Below are 20,687 nucleotides of genomic sequence, written 5' to 3'. Positions count from 1 at the left end.
TAACGATATGAAATTTGAAAAGTTTCTATATATATTGAAATACTGAAATATCAAAATAATATATATAAATTAAAAAATATATAATCTTTTCAAATGATAAAGCTATTATTTTTTTAAAAAAAATATAAGATATTTATTTGTATAAAATGATATATACCGAAATCTCGGTATACCGCAACTCATCGCTATGATTAGCATGCTAATTATACATATCAGAATATTCAGTATACCAAAATTTTCAGTACGGTATCGATATAAATATTTTTCATACCGTAATTTTCGAATATGTTTTTCGATATAATACAATACAGTATATCACCCCTACTATATGCTTCGAATTCATCAATCAGAAGGTCGGTTCGATTTGATTTTTATAAATTTCAATCTGAAAATCTAACCATTTTATTTGATTTAATTTTTTTTTTTTTCAGATTACGATATTTATTTACAAGGTTTGAGGAATAAATCAATTTGTAATATTTTTTAGTGTAACTGCTGGTGAAAGTTTGAATTTTTCGAAAATATCTAAACATATCAAATATTCCATTATTAAATGAAATTTCATCTAAAATAAATATGACAAAAACTTGTGTGAGACGGTCTCACGGGTCGTATTCTGTGAGACAGATATCTATTTGAGTCATTCATAAAAAAGTATTACATTTTATGCTACAAATATTAATTTTTATTGTAAATATCCGTGAGACCGTCTCACAGATAAATATCCGTGATACCGTCTCACAAGAGACTTATTTTTTTCTAGTTTTTAAAAACGAAATCCAAATTGAAAAAGCTGAAAAAACCACAAATAAAAACCGTACAAAAGTCGGTATTCCTGAATCGAAATCCCTACAAAAACCCCTCTTTTGCCATGCAATCTCTTCCTCCTATAAATAAATATATTCTTCTAGATTAAGGAAACCAAGTCAAGCAATGGAGTCAACCTCTCTCCGCCAAGAAGACGCTGCTCTGTTAGCTCTCCGCCGGAGGAGGAAGATATTGATAGCTATTTTCTCAACCTTTCTCATCTCTCTAGCCTTAATCATCGCTGCACTAATCACTTTCCTCATCCACGACATTACTGTTCCAGACACCTTTGATCGGACGACCACCGTCGTGGACCCATCACTCCAAGCATTCTGCTCCGTCGTCAATTCAACTCCTTCCTGCTTAGCATCCTTCTACCCCATCATCTACACCAAACGCGTCACAAATCCAAACCAGATCTTCACTCTCTCCCTAGAAACAGCCACCCAAGAGCTACAAACTCTGATATCATTACTCTCGAATTCGACTGATCGATCTAACCTCAGCGGTTGCTCCAATTCACTTCGCGAAGCGCTGGATCAAATCAACGGAACATTCTCGTTGGTGGATCAGTTAAAGAATAGTGGATTCCAGAGGGATAGGACGATCAATCGGATCGAGGCTGCGGAGGAGGATCTGAAGGCTTGTGCTGCTGATGGTTTGGGGAAGCAAGTGGAGGAGAAGGTGGAGAGAGCTAAAATGTTTCTGGGCTACAGCAGAGACTTCCTCTACGGATACGACGGCGTTTGGATGGTTTCCGATGCGGATAAATATTATCGGCATTGGGATTGGTTGCTATGGGAATTGGAGGAAAATGTTTTTGCTTTCGTCATGTTTGGGTTGCAGTTATTTTTCTTGGGTTTCTTGGTTTGGTCCCTATTTTGTATCGTGAAATTTTAACGATAAGATCAAATGATATGAATGTGTAATATGAATTGATGTGATCCGGGTAAAATGGATGAGCAGGGTCGGGTGCTCCGTCGGGTCAAATCAAGAATTTATAGTGTTGTTAGGAAAATGAACAAGGTAGATGGCTTCGATCGTGACCTGCAAACAATGAAAGGAACTCGTGAATGGGCGTCGGAAGGGTGTCCGGCGTGACCACTCCGATGCTTAAGCCAGCAGGTTTGTCGAGAGAGGAACTTAAAGCAATATGTATGGATGCTTGAGAGTGAAGAAATTTCAGACCTGACGAATGTCAACGATACCTGCTATTTGAAGAGAAGCTAGGGTTACCTTGATGCGCGTGCTCACCTACTACTTGTACCCTCGGACGTTGACGGCCTGTCGGGTCCCTTTCTACCCGATAGCTTCGTGGGTACTCCAAGAATAAGGGACGTTGACTGCATGTCCAGTCCCTTTCTTCTCCATATTTTCGGGGATACGTTCAGACGGAAGACGTTGACTTCCCGCCCAGTCGCTTTCTGCCCTACAATCTGTAAGATCCTCTAAGTAAGTTACTCGAGTGTTGAGCCCTCGGCTTTAGCGTGAAAGCCCGGTCCCTAGTTGCTCGGGAGGTAAGTAAATACCCGGTCATGCATGAAGCGCCCAGTCGCGTGGGTAACAATCGCCCTCCCGGCTTCTATAGGGGCTACTCAATGACATTTCTCGGGTCCTCCAGGACCCGAGCCCTTATAGGGGTATCACCACCCATCCCTAAAATAGTCGGGCTAGAGTCTCACTCGCTGTCCCGATTGGTGTGAAATAATTCACGGTGTATAATAGCATCGGAGCCTTTAAATATCCCGTAGAAGAGATGTCACGCCTGGATGATTTGTCTCCCGGACCCTAATGAATTGTTATTCAGCCCCTCTGGATATTGCATTCGTTATAATGAGATGTACCCACAATTAATTCCTACTAGAAAACGCTCCACATCTCGAGAAATGGATAAGTCTGACACCTCGACAACTGTGCACGTCTTTTCACCTCCCGGCACAATTTCCAAAACTTATCTCAACCGTTCAGGCATCTTGAAGATTAACGGTCATTATTAATTTGTTCTTATTATAAATAGTGCCTTACCGATCCGTCATCATACCAGCAAAGTGGTGTTAGGAAGATACAATGGCAGGTGCTAGCAATCCTAGCGTCCCTGATCTGGCGGCAGAGTTCATGAATGCATCTACAGAGAGGCATAAGACGGAAATAGAGGAGGAGGTCTTTCACAAGATTCTTGCCTTTTGGGAGGCACTGCAGGAGTTACAGCTTCTCTACTACTGCGGTGAGGCTAATACTCCTCGGCTTCTGGCGAAATTGGAGAAGTATCGGGAGTATCTAAATATTTCCGAGTTGGGGGATCCTTTTGAAGAGGACCGTATGTACGAACTGATGCTTCGAAAAGAGAGGAACACTCTCAACGATATCACTGACACCAAGGGCTATTAAGGAAGGGCTACACGAGAAGTGAGACGTTGGATGTTCCTGTGGAAAGCCTTCGTAGAGGAGGCATATTTCGATGTAATCCGAAGTAATTTCGTTAAATAAAATTATTATCCGAGTTTACTGTCTTTGCACCACTTTATCTGATGCATATCCCACGGGCTGCATAACTCGACTGACAAGATTAACTAATAATAAGTAACGAACGGAGACGTGAGGATTTCGTATTTAAAACAAAAAGGGCGCCCAAGCTCCGCATCTCTCGAGTTTGCAATAATATGCCGGGACCTCGAATCTCCCGGTCTGAAGATAAAATGCCGGGGCCTTAAACCTCCCGGACTCAATACAAATATTTCCCCGCTTACCCGGATGTCCCGATTGTTATGATAACAGGTGTAAGCCTTAACTCCTTCCTGGAGACGCTTCGTATTTCGGGAAAGAAATAAGTCTAACGCCTCGATAATCACGTGTGTCCTTTCCTCTTCTGACGATTAATACTTTAGTATCTCGATATTCGTAACAGTCTCTTCGTCTACTTCGATAATAAATGCTATGTGCCTATAAATACAGGGAGGCAATGGAAGGTAAGAGATAACATCTTCGACATGGCAAGTTCGAGCGAATCTACGGTCTGCAGTGGCATCTACGTTCCAGCGCCCAATACCCTACCTCCTCATACGGAGGATCTGAAGAGGACCATTGAGGAGTTGGTCCTGTCGAAGGTGATGTCCACTTGGCATAAGATTCAAGATCTTAATGCCACGCTCCGAGAGGGTTTGGCCTTCACTCGGGCACAAAGAGCGGTGGCGAGGAGGTATAAACGGGAGCTCGAAGTCAACCATGTCGCCGAGCTAGCTACTGATGAAGTCCTGCTTCACACGATGCTGCTGAAGGAAGGGCGTCAACTGGAAAAGATTTCCTCCTCTGAGTCCTTTAACATCGCCCAGTCTCCTGAACTAACCCACTGGATCCATGAGTGGCAGCATGTTGTAGGTGTACTAATAATTGGTGCTAGGCATGAGCGATTCCTTTATGAATAACATCTGTTTATTTGTTTCACTTTCTTCTTCGCACGTTTATCAATGATAAACCGAATATAATTCGTAAATACGCGATTGAATCATCCAGAACAAAAATCTCACCTACTTTAAACAAAGCAATTAGAGCTTCGTTTGGAATAAAATGCCGGGGCCTCAAATTTCCCGGACTGAAAATAACGTGCCGGGGTTTTAAACCTCCCGGACTTAGAATAATGTGTCGGGATCTCAAACCTCCCGGGCTTTGAATAATGTGCCGGGATCTCAAACCTCCCGGGCTTAGAATAATGTGCCGGGATCTCAAACCTCCCGGACTATTCACGTGGAATCCGGATGATATACAACTCATCATTAAAACTTTCACCGAATGAGAGCGTTCCGTATTCCTAGATGTATCAGTCGGGCGCCTTGGTAACCGTCAATGCCCCTTCACCTTCTTAGCACAATTTTCAAGGAATATCCTGACCGTCCACGTGTTTAGATTCGATGGCTTCGATTAACTTTTTCCTTTGACTCATAGAGGGGACGATTCCGCTGGCTGGGACCCTTGTATTTCCTCCACATTTAAAAACGTTCACCTATAAATAAGGGGGGATAGATGCAAAGTGACCCTCAATTCAAAATGTCGAATTCAAGCGGTTCCAGTGCCTGCAGCAGTACACATGTCCTGGTGACCCCGGAGATGCGTCCTCATGTGGAGGAACTGAAGAGGGAAATCGATGAACATATATGGGCGAAGGTCATGGCCGTGCGGGACAAGGCTCATGACTTGGATTATACCTATCGCAATCGCTTGGCCACTACTCGAGCGCAAAGAGCCAGAGCGAGGAAGTATATCCGAGAATTCGCAGTAGACCGGGTGACCGATCTGGTTGACGATGAAGTTCTGCTGCACATGATGCTGTGGAAAGAGTGGCATTCCCTGGACAAGATAATGAAGAATGAATCCTTCATTGACCTCCGCATTCACGAATTAACTAATTGGATAACGGAGTGGCAGGATTCTGTATCTAACATAATGGATCCCATAACTTTTTGCCGCTATTTTATGTAATGGAAATTTTATCGACTTCTATCGCTTTACTCTTCTGCAAATAAATCTTGTGCGAATTTATGCTGACCGAATCAATAGACTTACAGTTATTTGTAATAACCTGATCCCCCTGAACTTAAAATATACTCCCGGGCTATCGAACCTTTTGACTATAACAAGATGCCGGGGTCTCGGATTATTCGGACTTAGAAATCTCCGTCCTGGGTCTCTAGGTTCCCGAGCTATGAAACAAACTTGCCGGGTTCTCCCAAACCTCCCGGCCTATCCACACGTCATTACAACGACACGTGTTCATCTATCCCGACGGCTAGTAATGTTTCGTATTCCGAGGAGATAAAACATCATGACATCTCGATCTGTGTAACTGTCTTTTCGTTCTGCCCGTCGCGACTTTCGAGGCGCATCGAAACCGCACACGTGTTCACTCAATCGACGGTTCCGATCCTTCCCCATCTCCTATATATAGCGACCTTAGGTTTTCCCAAAAATCACTTTCAAATCAGCATTCTCGGCGAAGCCCTTGCAAATTCTCTTCTCGCAGTTCCGGCATTCAAAGTTTCCTTGCTCCGACGATCTTCCACCGCATCTGTAAGTTTTTCCTTTCCATCATGTCTAACTCTACTTCCTCCACCTCCGGGGCCAATGCACGAGGCTCGGCGGGGTATGAATCTGCTGCTCTTCGTTCTAATTCGTCTCCTTCTCCCACTTCTCGCCGCCCTTCTACCCATGCCGCCAGCAAACCTATAAGCTTGAAACCCCCATCTTCTTCGAGACCTTCTAAACCTTCTTCTTCGGGCATATCCCGGATCCCCAAAAAAGATAAGGGTAAGGGTAAAGCCCGGGTACCTGACCAACCTTCAGCCGACCTTCCAGAGATTCCCTGGTTTTCTTCTCTGCCGAGCTCCTTGCGTCCGGGAGCAGAGGAAGAACTTCGAACCCTGGGGTCATTCCTTCTTCACACACTATTCTCATACCCAAGCCCTCTGACCGGGCTGATCAATCTCCCTCGGGTTATATTACTTTCTTCCGAGACCAGCTTCGAAATGGTCTCCGATTTCCTATTCTCTTATTTTATATCGAGGTTGCCAAATTCTTTGGTGTACCTCTTAATCAATTCCATCCCAACTCTTTCCGGATTATGGCCTCGGTTTTTGTCCTCTTCCGAATGCATGACCTAGTAATAAATTCCAAAGTTCTACATTACTTTTTTATTTGTAGATTAGGTGATAATGCGTTTTCCCTTTCTGCTCGGCTTAATGCCTGCTTCCTTGATGATATCCCCTCCTCTCAAAAGGGATGGAAAGGCAGATATTTTTTTATCAAACTCCCGGCTAGTCTCGATTGTCCGACCGGGTTCATTTCTTCTCTTCCTCGTCAGCCAGAGCTTCCCCAAGCGTATAAGTTTGAGGAGTTTTATACCCGAAGCCTAGCCTTGGTGGAGGGTCAAAAGTTTTCTTCCTCCACCCTTATAACCTAAGAGCATCTGGCCACCTATCACCTAAGTAACAGGGCTGAAGATCCGATTAACCGAGTAGTCGACGAAGCTGCTGGCTCGGGCCTTCAGCCCGGTAATTCTCATTTACCTGTTATGCCATCATCTCCTTTATTGATATTTGCACTTGGATTCTAACCTCCTTTGCTTTATATGCAGATTTAATGGAGGAGGCTTTTGCTAGGAGATGGGCAGCCGAGAAGGCGGCCAAGGAGAAGAAAAGGGCAGCCCGAAAGGCTGCTGCTGAAAAGAGAGCGGAGGATGTGGCTGCTCGGGCGAAGGAGACGGCCCGGGTACAATTTGAACTTAAGAGAGCGGAGCCTGAATCCAGGGAAGATGATGAGGACCTCCTCCCCCTTAGCCAAAGGCCAAGAAGAGTCACGACCATCCCGGTGGTGACTCTCAGTGAGGATGATCAAGCGGGAGGCCAGGCATCCTTTCAAGCGATTCAATCAGACACGCCTCCCCTTCTGCGCGATGACCAGGCACCCCTCCAAGAACCTTCACAGGAATCTTTCCAAGGGCCTCTCCCAGAATCTTTCCAGGGGCCCTGTCAGCCCAGCGGGTCTGTCTTCTCCACCGAAGGAGTCTCCCGGGTCGGGGCAGACTTCCTCAAGCAAATGCTCCTTCCTACTGATCAGGCCTTCCTGAAGAGCATGCCACCAACCCCTCGATGCCTGGATGGCTTGAACAAGATTCTGGCTGTAAGCTTTTTTCTTCCCCTCTCCTCTCTTCTTTTTTTATTATTATGGTCTTGCCGACCCTGCCTTCTCTTTGAAAAATAGGGTGCACATATGTTAATGTCAGCCTACGAAGAGGTGTCCTCCTTAGCCAACCACCAGGCTCCCCAACTCCGGTCTTCCAAGAGACGCACGAGCTTATTCAAGCGGAGCTTGCTCAGTTGAAGGGATTCCATTCACAGACAGTGGCAACCCTTCAGGGTTCTGTGGAGTCTGTTCAGGCGGAGCTGGCCAAAGCCCGAGAGGAATTAAAGGAAAGTCATATCAGGGAGGAAACTCTTCAAAAGCATCAATTGATTCTTGATCGCAAGAACGCCTCCCTGATGGATGCTGTAGAAGAACAAATGTCTCGGGCTGAAAGAGCAGAGGAGGCTCTAGCCGAGTCTGAGCGCCAAAAAGAGCAACTGCGGACTTCCTTCCTGGAATCCTCAGAATTCAAGGCGGCCGTTGAGGATCGAGCCTATCCTTTCTTTAAGACCGGCTTCAAAAATGCCTTCAACAATTCCAGGAAGCCGAGCTTATCCCCAAGGATAGAGCCAACTTTCCAGATTTCGGGCTAGCCATTGCATCTCTTGCAGGAGCCGGGGTGGGAGGCAATGAAGGTACATCAGAAGAGGAGGACGGAGAGGAACCTGTAGAGGAGGAAAAGCAGGAGAAGTCCGTAGAGGGGGAGGAAAAAGGAAAACCTGGAGAAGCAGAAGCAGAGCAAATAAAGAAGCCGACAGAGGAGGCGAAAGAGCCAGAAAACAGCCTGCTGATATAGAATAGGCTTGTAATCTTTTCATTTTTAAGTTCACTCCCTGCCTTCGGGCTTCGTAGTAATGCAATATTTTCTTTTCCTTTTATCCTTCTTCGCAATATTTATAAAAATTCAGTACTCGATCCTTATATAATCAGGATATTCTTGTTCTAACAAATCTAACAATTTGCCAAGTGTTGAGAACTAACTAAAATACCAAATTATGCGAACGGGTATTAGCCTTCCGCACTTTAAATGGATATCTGTGATGTGAATGTCTGGAACGAACGGACACTTAATAGGATGTAGTGTCCGGGGTTTATGAGGAGCTAAGGTGCGGAACCTTAGGCCGGGGAACAGGTCCCGGGACTTTGGAATGGTCGAGGTACGGAGCCCCGAGCCAGGGAGTAGAACCCTGGGCTTATGTAACACTAAGGTGCGGAACCTTAGGCCGGGGAACAGGTCCCGGGACTTTGGAATGGTCGAGGTACGGAGCCCCGAGCCAGGGAGTAGAACCCTGGGCTTATGTAACACTAAGGTGCGGAACCTTAGGCCGGGGAACAGGTCCCAGGACTTTGGAATGGTCGAGGTACGGAGCCCCGAGCCAGGGAGTAGAACCCTGGGCTTATGTAACACTAAGGTGCGGAACCTTAGGCCGGGGAACAGGTCCCGGGACTTTGGAATGGTCGAGGTACGGAGCCCCGAGCCAGGGAGTAGAACCCTGGGCTTATGTAACACTAAGGTGCGGAACCTTAGGCCGGGGAACAGGTCCCGGGACTTTGGAATGGTCGAGGTACGGAGCCCCGAGCCAGGGAGTAGAACCCTGGGCTTATGTAACACTAAGGTGCGGAAGCTTAGGCAGGGGAACAGGTCCCGGGACTTTGGAATGGTCGAGGTACGGAGCCCCGAGCCAGGGAGTAGAACCCTGGGCTTATGTAACACTAAGGTGCGGAACCTTAGGCCGGGGAACAGGTCCCGGGACTTTGGAATGGTCGAGGTACGGAGCCCCGAGCCAGGGAGTAGAACCCTGGGCTTATGTAACACTAAGGTGCGGAACCTTAGGCCGGGGAACAGGTCCCGGGACTTTGGAATGATCGAGGTACGGAGCCCCGAGCCAGGGAGTAGAACCCTGGGCTTATGTCTTCTCAGTTTTACGCAATATCACTTATAGCAGGCAAAAGTATGAGGAAAACGATCCTTTATTATTTCTTCAAAGTGAAAATTACAGCTGTATATTGGCTAAGCATAATATTTCTTCAAATGAAGTACATTCCAAGGTCTCTTAAGAAGTTTACCCTGAGCATCTTCTAGGTAAAAGGATCCTGAACTGACTCTCTTAATGATTTTGTAAGGCCCCTCCCATCGAGCTTCGAGCTTGCCCACGTCCCCAGCTGGATTAACCTTCTTCATCACCAAGTCCCCTATCTGCAAGTCTCGAACTCGGACCTTTTTGTTGTAGGATTTCATGACCCGGTTTCGATATGTCTCCATCCGGATCATGGCTTGGTCCCTCTTTTCTTCTAATAGATCCAGTTCCAATGCACGGCTATCCTCATTGTTGCTCGGGTAAGATTCTATCCGGGCAGATGTTTGACCGATCTCAACAGGAAGGATGGCCTCAGATCCATACACCAAGCTGAACGGAGTTTCTTGAGTAGGTGCCCGGGGAGTAGTCCTGTATGCCCATAGTACACTGGGTAATTCTTCTACCCAGTCCTTCCCTTTGCCTTGCAGTCTTGTTTTTAAAGCCTGCACAATGATTCTGTTTAAAACTTCTGTCTGCCCATTGGCCTGAGGGTACGCAACAGAAGTGAAGGACTGGGTGATCTTCATTTCCTGGCACCAAGACGTTATTTCTTTTCCTTGAAACTGTCTCCCATTATCCGAGATCAATCGCCGGGGTATGCCGAAGCGACATACTATATTCTTCCATAAGAATTTCAAGACCTCTTGCTCGGTGATTTTAGCCAAGGGCTCAGCTTCCACCCATTTGGAGAAATAATCCACAGCTACCAACAGGAATTTTTTCTGGGCCCGAGCAACTGGAAATGGGCCGACTATATTCATACCCCACTGATCAAAAGGACAAGATGCCCAAATAGGCTTCATAGGAGTGGCTGGGCTGTGCTGAAAGTTGGAATGATGTTGACAGCTTTCACAAGTTCGGACCACTCGAGCTGAATCATGGTGAAGAGTTGGCCACCAGAATCCGGCTAACATCGCTTTCCGAGCTAAAGATGTTCCCCCCAAATGCTCACCACAGCATCCTTCATGAATCTCTTGAAGAACATAAATCTCTTCCTTCCCGCTCAAACACTTTAACAATGGTCCCTGGAATGATCTCCTGTATAAGATATTATTTAAGAGAACAAACCTGGGGGCTTGTCTTTTTATTTTCTGTGCTTGAGCTCTCTCCTCGGGCAATTCATTGTCCCGAATGAATTTGATCAGAGGGGTCATCCAAGAATCCTCGGGTATTGTCAACATTTCTTCTTCTTCAATAGTTAAAACTGCTCGGGAAACAAATAAAACCTCCCGGGTGCTGTCTTCCGACAGAGAAGCAGCCATTTTTGCTAGGGCATCAGCCTCTCCATTTTCTTCTCGGGGTATCTGTTCGATGCTCCAATCCACAAATACGACTGCCTGGGCTTTGATGAGATGCAAATATTTGAGCATTTTGTCGTCCTTGACCTCATACACGCCCTTGATCTGCTGAGTAATCAACTGTGAATCGGAATACAATATAATCCTAGCCGCTCCAATTTCTCGAGCAGCTCGGATGCCGGCCAGAACAGCCTCATATTCTGCTTCATTATTTGTTACCCGGGAACCAATTTTGACTGCCAATTTAATCTTATCTCCCGATGGGGAGATTATCACGACTCCGACTCCACATCCAACCAGGCAAGAAGCCCCATCTACAAACACCCTCCATCTCTCTTCCTCAGCAGGTTGAATCATCTCAGAGAGGAAATCGGATAAAGCCTGCGCTTTTATGGCCAACCGGGGCTTATACTCAATATCGTATTCCCCCAATTCCACATTCCATTTGATCATCCGCCCGGATACTTCAGAGTGAGTCATAATTCTTCCAAGCGGGCTGTTAGTAAGAACGATAATAGGATGCGATAGAAAATAAGGCCGCAATTTCCGGGTAGTCACAACTAAAGCCAAGGTCATCTTTTCCACTTCACTATACCGCAGCTCGGGACCTCTTAGGGCGTGACTGACATAATAGACAGGCTTTTGGTCCAAGCCTTCTTCCTTTATTAGGACAGAGCTGACAGCATATTCAGTAGTGGATAAATAGACAAACAATTTATCCCCGGGCTCAGGCTTTACCAGAACTGGAAGCTCGGCTAGATGCTTTTTAAGATCTTGGAAAGCCTGCTCGCACTTGTCATCCCATCCGAACTTTTGGGCTTTTCTGAGAACCTGAAAGAAAGGATAACTTATGTGGGCTGACCGAGATATAAACCGAGATAGGGAGGCAATCCTCCCGGTCAGCTTCTGCACTTCTTTGACAGATCGGGGAGAAGGCATACATAAGACGGACTTCACTTTCTCTTGGTTGACCTCGATCCCCCGCTCTGTCACTATAAAGCCCAAGAACTTACTACTCTTGACTCCGAAAATACATTTAGCAGGATTGAGCTTGATTCCATAAGATGTCAGAGTGGTAAAGGTTTCTTCCAAATCAGCAATAAAATCCATCACCTCTTTTGACTTTCCCAGAATATCATCCACATAAACCTCCAGATTCCTTCCCAGCTGCTTCTCAAAGACTTTATCCATTAAATGCTGATATGTGGCCCCGGCATTTTTCAACCCGAAAGGCATCACAACATAACAAAATGTACCTCTCGAGGTGATGAAACTGGCCTTGTCTTGATCATTTTTTGCTAAGGGAATTTGATGATATCCCTGATAGGCATCCATGAAACTGAGCAGCTCGAAGCCTGAGGTGGAATCCACCAACTGGTCAATCCGGGGCAATGGGTAATGATCCTTGGGACAAGCTTTATTGAGGTCCCGAAAATCAACACACATCCTCCATTTCCCGGCAGCTTTGGGTACCAGCACCACATTCGAGAGCCATGTAGGAAATTGTACCTCCCGGATGTGGCCGGCTTGCAGCAACTCTTTCACCTGTTCATCAATAACTTTGTCTTTCTCGGGACCAAAGTGTCTCTTCTTCTGTTTGATCGGGTGAGCTCCCGGGAGAATGTTTAATTGATGCTCAGATATCAGGGGTGAAATCCCTGTTAGTTCCTGCTGGGACCAGGCAAATACATGAATATTAGTCTTTAAACATTTAAGTAAACTGACCTGGGTGGATATATCGAGGTCTCGGGCCACCCGGATCTGTCGGCCTGGTCCTATCTCCACAGCTTCCTGCTCTTCCACTGCTACAAAGTGAACTTCTCCTTTCTCCACTCCACCCTTCCAAACTTCCTCCACCCTGGGTTTCTTCCCCTCCTTTTTTCGACTTGCCCTGATCTGCCCGGATACCTTCCACATAACATTTTCGGGAATAGGGTTGATCTCCACGAACTTCTCCCACCTGGCTTCCCACTGGAAATTTGATCTTTTGATGATAAGTAGATGCTACTGCCCTCAACTCATTCATGGCCGGCCTCCCCAAAATGATATTGTAAGATGATGGGGAATCCACCACTGTGAAAGTGGTCATGACCGTTTTCTTGATGTCCCGGGAGCCTAGAGTGAGTGGCAGAACAATTTCTCCTTCCGGATAAACTGCATGTCCAGCAAAACCAAAAAGGGCAGTCTCCACAGCTTCCAACTTAAACCCTTGCAAATCCATCTACACTAAGGCATCTTTGAAAATCACATTGACTGAACTGCCGGAATCCACAAAGACTCTCAGAATGTCGTAATTGGCCACCCGGGCTTGGATAACCAAAGCGTCATTGTGGGGCATGTTTATTCCCTTCAGGTCCTCCGGGCCAAAGCTGATCACGGCCTCGTTCCTCCTAGATCCTTCCACCTCCAGACACTCCCGCCTACTTCTTGATTTCCTGGCCCGATTTGAATCTCCATCGGTGGATCCTCCCGATATCATCTTAATCAATCCGGCAACAGGGGACGAAGGGCTCCTCTTCTCAGGTTCCGGCTCCCTCCTCCTACCCATATGGTTTCCCGACTTGTTTCTTGAGTTTACTCGAGCATGAGATACTGGTGGCCGGGGGGTCCAAGGTGGACCTCTCGACCTTTTGGTGTACTGGTCGTGCCCTTGATTGGTGGGTGGGACATAACTTCTTTTCAAAGCTTTACAATTCTCGGTGTTATGCTGACATACACCATGCCTGGTGCAAAATCCACTTTTCCCGGGTTGGGACAGCTGATGACTAGGAACCGGATCCCCACTGCATTCCTGCACTTCTCTTTCACGGATAATTTTCAAAGGCACATGCGGGGAAAAGTGTCCTGGATTACCCCGCCGCGGTCCCCTCTCCTCGGGCTTAGGTGCCCGGTCCCCTCTTTCCTTCCTGATGGCTTCCCTCTTTTGTTTCTGGGCTTCTTCCATATTGATATACTTCTCTGCCCGAGACAGCAAATCCTCAAAATCTTCAGGCACTTTTTTCGTTAATGACTTGAAGAACTCACTCTCTTTTAAGCCTTGAGTGAAGGCAGTAGTTTTTGTCTCTGCAGCACAAGTTGGCACATCCAAGGCCACTTTGTTAAACCTTTTGATATACATCCTTAAACTTTCCTCCGGCCCCTGTCTCACCTCGAACAAACTGAAAGCAGTTTTCTTATACTTCTTACTGCTGCTGAAATGGTGTAAGAAGGCTTTCTGAAAATCCTCAAATGATTTAATACTCAATGGAGCCAACCCATCAAACCATCTTTGAGCTGAGTCCACCAGCGTGGTCAAGAACACTTTACACTTGATCCTATCGGTGTAACAGTGCAGCATAACCATATTCTCGAACCTGGCCAAGTGTTCTTCCGGGTCCTCATTTCCATCATATGCCCTTACTTTAGCAGATTTAAAGTTTCCAGGAAGAGGTTCCCGGATGATAGCCTCAGCAAACGGGCGTCCTTTGACAAACGTCCGAGAAGAACCACGATTTTCCAACTGTCCTTCCAGGACTTTCATTTTCTGTTTTAACTCCAGCATTTCCTCGACCATTGTCGGTGACTTAGAACCAGCAGAAGATTCCTCCACTTCTCCCCTCTTCTCCTCCTCCCTCAATTCTTGCTGCTGCTCCTGCTCTTTTTCTGGTTCCTTCTCGAGTGGTATATCATGGTGGGAAGCTTCCCGCCTAGCCATAGCTCTCTCTATGGCTTCGTTAATGCGTCTATCAAACTCCGCTGGAGTCATAGTGATAAGATCGAGAGGAGCGTCCTCTTGTCTTGAATGATTCGCGTCAACTCCCTGGACCCGGGAAGTGTTCTGGTTAGTTTTCCTCGTGTGAGCCATATCAACGCCTTAGTCTCAATTTCCCACAGACGGCGCCAATGATGTGATCCGGGTAAAATGGATGAGCAGGGTCGGGTGATCCGCCGGGTCAAATCAAGAATTTATAGTGTTGTTAGGAAAATGAACAAGGTAGATGGCTTCGATCGTGACCTGCAAACAATGAAAGAAACTCATGAATGGGCGCCGGAAGGGTGTCCGGCGTGACCACTCCGATGCTTAAGTCAGCAGGTTTGTCGAGAGAGGAACTTAAAGCAATATGTATGGATGCTTGAGAGTGAAGAAATTTCAGACCTGGCGAATGTCAACGATACCTGCTATTTGAAGAGAAGCTAGGGTTACCTTGATGCGCGTGCTCACCTACTACTTGTACCCTCGGACGTTGACAACCTGTCGGGTCCCTTTCTACCCGATAGCTTCGTGGGTACTCCAAGAATAAGGGACGTTGACTGCATGTCCAGTCCCTTTCTTCTCCATATTTTCGGGGATACGTTCAGGCGGAAGACGTTGACTTCCCGCCCAGTCGCTTTCTGCCCTACAATCTGTAAGATCCTCTAAGTAAGTTACTCGAGTGTTGAGCCCTCGGCTTTAGCGTGAAAGCCCGGTCCCTAGTTGCTCGGGAGGTAAGTAAATACCCGGTCATGCATGAAGCGCCCAGTCGCGTGGGTAACAATCGCCCTCCCGGCTTCTATAGGGGCTACTCAACGACATTTCCCGGGTCCTCCAGGACCCGAGCCCTTATAGGGGTATCATGAATGATAAAAACTTGTATCGTACCAATCTCCGGTTTAACAAGTGTTTGGGCTAAAATTAAATTAGGTTGGCTCAATTATACATGAAACGTCTGTAAATCGAAATTGATGCGTCTTTATACATGACACGTCTGTGAATAGAAATATTGTGCAAACAACAAATATGAGGTGAGAATTGTGACAATCACCTAAAATATTTTATTTTATAGCATGGTTTATAAGTTGAAGTGTCTGTCTACTAACAAAAAAGAAAGTGTCTGCTAAAATAGATGTTCATGGCTTGTTCTCCTCCAAACCATTAATTTTGATGCTAAGAATACATTAATTTTATATTGATAGACAATTTCTTTTATGTAATCATTGACTTATCATCCATACTACAAGATATAACTCGAGTTGATAATTTAGTTCATAATAAAATAAAATCTTAACAAAGATTCAATTTTTTCCACCACATGTTAACCAAACTTTGAATATAAATTTTGTATCATTTTCTACATTCTAAATTTTTTTTTTTTTACAAAAGTTCTTATGAAAGATCTATTTATCCAAGTGACGATTATTTCTCGTTCGATAATAAATCAAAATATGTTGTCATGTGTTGATGGACACCATACAATCATCACAAGATGTTCCCACGAACGTATTGGAATAAATTAATGTAATATGTTTTTTGAGACATGTAAAAGTGTGTGAGAAAACGGTCGATGTGATGTTCCACAATATGTTCGTTAGAACGACGGGTTGTCTACGTATTGATGAGCAAGGTAAATTTACTACATATATTCTGCATGTACTTCAGTATTTAAGACTAAAAAAATAAAAAACAAAACGTGGAATATGGAATTTAATGAAGTTTAGTGGGAGAACAAACTGCGTTACGGTTTATAAGAGTACGTGGAAAAGATTTATAGTTGTACTGATTGTTAGCTTGTTTAAATTCTCAGATCTAAGAAACAAAGATGGATCCATTTCTGTCAAATTAATTCACTTTCCATTTTCTGAGCTCCATCAGAACCCGCTCGACGTCGCCGCAGCCGACACAGTCACTGACACCACTGCAGCCGAGCCACACCTCTTGCACTTTGCTAGACTCTGGTGCATGATTGATTTTTTGTTAGTGACATTATTCTTTTGTTCGCTTTTGTGTTCAAGAAAGATTTAGGTATGCAAAATGCTCAAACCGGTCAAGATTAGGTAACCCAAACTTTGGAGTTTCAAGCATTTTCTGCCTCTGATCATGTGGAAGTCTTACGGACATACAGACTTGTATATGTGAGGAAATCTTGGATTGGGATTCTTGTTTACTTAAACTACTTTCAAAACTTAATCTTGGATTGGGATTCTTGGGACATACAGACTTGTATATGATAAGCCAACAGAAAATGGCTAGAATCATAGAACTCCAAGACAAATAAGAAAGCAGACAGATATGAAAATGAAACAAATCATATATATAGGGCATGCAAAATTAGATCACTGTCTGGTTATTCTATGTGAAACCAGTGATCATCGCATTCCAGAACACAACATCTTTGTCAAGAATTGTACCAAATAAACCCAATGAACATACTTGCATTGACTTCAAATTCGACAAGTCCAAAACACAAATACACATGCCAAAACTAAATATCTTTATTCAATAATCACCAAATCCATAAACTGATAAACTTCAATCTTCTACAGAGATTCGACACAGACAAAAAACCTCCATGTTCTACAAATTCGACACAAATCCATGAACTTCCATCTTCTTCGATTGTCGAGCTACCTTTACTTATCATCATCATGTCCCTGAAAAATATAAAAGAATTGATGAGAAATCAATTTGTAACTACTAAGTTTACTTTTCAAACAGGAAAATAAAATTGTTTATCTTCAATTACTCAAGTAGTTTTTAACTTGATCATTATAAAGAACTCAAGTGGTTTTTAACTTGATCAATTCAAGATGTGCGGTTGATTAACGGAAATCCAAAAAGTGCAGCAATTAAAATCTTGATTCGTTCCAGCATATTAAATTTCGGAAGCCATGTTTTGATCTGGTAATTTGCCTACCATAGATAAACCAATGTAAGACCTAGTTGGAAACTATCATGAACAACAGAATTTAGGCATATAAGGTTCAAAAAACAAGTGGAAACCATGAATCAACCTTAATTGCAAGAAAAATAAACGAACCAAGACCACGTATAGAAAGCTGCAGAAAACTCTGGCGATTGCCTGACTGAAATGGGATTCAACAAAACGTTAGGCCATCTCCAACGCTGCACCATTTTGGTGCAAAAACACCAAAATGGTGCAGCTTTTCTTCTCCAACGGGGGCTGCGCTATTTTGCCAAAATATCGCAGCCCACAGGTATGTTTCTTTTTTTTTTTTAATTTTTTTATTTGCATTTATTATAAATATTATTAAATAAAAGTATGATATTTATTTTAAAATTTTAATAATTAAATATTTAATTATATAAATTTAAAATTAATAATTGTTGATTTTTAAAATACTTATTTACGTTAATTATTATTAATTAAAGACTAACTTGATTTAATGATTTATAATACATATAATTATAAATACAAATGTTTAATTAAATTATAAATTCAAATATAAGTTTATTAATGATAAATCTTAGTCATAATTATAAATATATTAAATGAAAAATAATAATTAATATATGTAAAATAAAAAGAATATTTCGAGAATATTCTTTTGATGTAAAATTTGAAGTAAATGGGTTGGAGATGAATGTTATATTTGGTGCAGAAACTGCACTATTTTGGTGCGTAAACTACACCAAAATAGATTTATGGGTTGAAGATGGCCTTAGTAAACCAAGAAAGCTGCATAAAATTACGCAGTTGACTTAAAAAAGGCGAGATAAATCACTGACAAATTTTACTCATCAATGATGTCAAAAGTAGTCCCACAAATTCAATTCAAACAGTAAGAACCTCTACAAAAAAAGGACAAGAATTCAAGATCCATAGAACAAATCTAACATCTTCATTTATATCACCATATAAAACTATCCCACAAATTCAAGACCCATAGAATAAATATAATATCTCTCTCTATGTACAAATTCAATAAATGAACGAAAACAGAAAGATTTTTATAGAAGAAAAATGATTCGTAATTTGTAACACCGCTGCTTTCACCTTGTTCTATATACTTCTCTTCCGGTTCTTCTTTTGCCTCCTCGGTAACTGTGACGGAGTGAACTGAGTGACAGAAGCAACGACGGAGAGCGAAGTCGGTGACAAAGCTGTTTGGGAGTGACAGAAGCAAGGCGGAGTGTGAATGGAGCGGTAGATTTTTAGGGACAATTTAAAAAAAGGGATTACGTGGGCAAAGATTTAAAAAACAAGGAGTCTGACTTTTTTTTTAAAAAAAGAAGGAATTGACTCTTGATTAGTTAATTAAACTTTAATTAAAGTTAACTTCCTAAATTGATTAATTGTTAGTTGTTCTCTCTCTTTCTTCCCATTCCACGCACAAAATCCCCACAAAATTCCCAAAGCTTCCCAAATTTAAAGAACTTATCTACCGCTTCTACATCTTCCGCGTATCAATAAATCGAAATTGACCACGGTTGCTCAAGTGTTGTGGCGCTCATTCCTCAGATCCAGATCTAAATCTACTCCTACATATTGTTCCCCAATTCTTCTGTAAATACGTCTGTATTTGAAGAAAAATACAGTAAGTTTGCTCCATTTTCTTTGACCAGTTCATTGTTTTCATCATTTCATGCAGCGATCGACCAAAAATAAGATGAATAATCCGTGTCGTTCATGGATTTTTGTCGAAGCAAAAAAAGAATTCTTCGTGGTCGACCAAAGAGAGATTATTCATGGTCGACCACAATCTTAATGGTCGACCAAGTTCTTATTGGTCGACCTACATAACTTCATGGTCGACCAACTTATTTTTTGGTCGACCATGTGCGTTTTTTTTTGTTTTTACAACATTTTGCTCATTCTAATTATCATATTTGTTTGTGCACTTTGTATATATGCCAACAGTTATTGTTGTTCATTTTGATGGGAAATGGGAAGTGACAGAGGGGCTGGTTTATAAATGGAATCCAGGGGCCAATGCAAAGTTTGTTGCTATTCCAGTGGATGATGATATTTGTTAATTTGAAGATTTAAAAAGTGAACTATACAGAGCTGGGAAAGTAGAAGACACTTCCAACTTGAGGTTGAGTTATCTACTAGATTTGCCGTGCAACATTCAACCAATTTATATAGAGAACGACCATGATTTGAAAGCATATTTGTATCTTGGTTGTCCGAGAAGTAGGCCAGTACTTCAAGTTGAAATTGAATGTGTTGCTTCTTTTGATTCTTGTGATAATTTGCACGGAAATTCTATTGATGAGAACAATTGCAATATTAACGAACAGAGTCATTTTGATGATTATTTTCACTTGAATATTGTGTCTGTGGATCGTAATAATAACATTGATTTTTTTGACGAAGCGCATAATGTGGATGCCATGCATGTGGATCGTAGTAACACATTCGACGAAGCGCATAATATGGATGTCATGCTTGTAGATCGTAGTAACACGGACGAGTTACATGATGAAGCACGTGATGACATAATTGAGGGCGAGGCAAATTTGGTTCAAAGCAATGATGCAAATTTGGTTGTGGATGTGGCTCTTGATAATGACACATTTTCATTCACGGATGGTTCGAACTTGTTTGTGGGTCAAGAGTTTCCAAACCGAGAAGCGGTGAAAAAAGAGCTAATTAGAATAAGTTTGGAAGCTTGCATTGAATTTGAGACGGTAAAAAGTAGCAAAAAGGTGTACGCCGTAAAATGTGTAGTGTCTGATTGTAAGTGAAGAATCTGGACCTCTTTGATTAAGAATGATTCACGTGCATTCTCCGTTCGAACATATTGCAATACACACACATGTGGTTTGACTGGGAGAGGAAAGAGAATCCGTGGAGCGAGTTCTGTTGTTGTTCGTGATATGTTGGTGGATAATTTCCAAGGTCATCCAGTGCCTATTGTACCAAAAGCGGTGATGGTGATGATGCGCAATAGTATGAATGCTGATATATCATACTACAAGGCTTGGAAAGGGAAAGAACTAGCAGACAATATGATGAAAGGTGATCCTACGCAGAGTTTTACAAAATTGAGCTGTTATTTGCACATGGTTGAGCAGCTGAATCCAGGAAGCATAACAGACATATTTGTCGACGAGGAAAATAGATTCAAGTAT

The 20,687-nt window shown here is 43.3% G+C and overlaps 2 long non-coding RNA genes across 5 annotated transcripts; one reads left to right on the top strand and one right to left on the bottom strand.

Annotated features, from left to right (window-relative positions):
* Positions 1-798: 798 nt before the first annotated feature.
* On the top strand, positions 799-15,470 carry LOC140824550 (uncharacterized). Its single transcript, XR_012116373.1, has 2 exons — positions 799-1,730; positions 15,441-15,470. It is a non-coding gene; the product is annotated as an uncharacterized lncRNA (long non-coding RNA).
* A 1,533-nt stretch (positions 15,471-17,003) lies between these two features.
* Positions 17,004-18,761, bottom strand: LOC140824549 (uncharacterized). 4 transcript variants are annotated; one of them, XR_012116370.1, is made up of 4 exons: positions 18,607-18,761; positions 17,603-17,674; positions 17,385-17,501; positions 17,004-17,242 (listed from the first exon to the last, which is right to left on the bottom strand). It is a non-coding gene; the product is annotated as an uncharacterized lncRNA (long non-coding RNA). The 4 variants fall into 4 exon arrangements; XR_012116372.1 differs by lacking the exon at positions 17,004-17,242 and adding an exon at positions 18,281-18,401 and having other exon boundaries at positions 17,249-17,501; positions 17,603-17,706; XR_012116369.1 differs by lacking the exon at positions 17,004-17,242 and having other exon boundaries at positions 17,249-17,501.
* Positions 18,762-20,687: the final 1,926 nt, after the last annotated feature.

The sequence above is a fragment of the Primulina eburnea genome, chromosome 2 (assembly GCF_022965805.1).
Source record: "Primulina eburnea isolate SZY01 chromosome 2, ASM2296580v1, whole genome shotgun sequence".
NCBI classification, from domain to species: Eukaryota; Viridiplantae; Streptophyta; class Magnoliopsida; order Lamiales; family Gesneriaceae; genus Primulina; species Primulina eburnea.
This window is presented reverse-complemented; position numbering and strand designations above follow the sequence as displayed.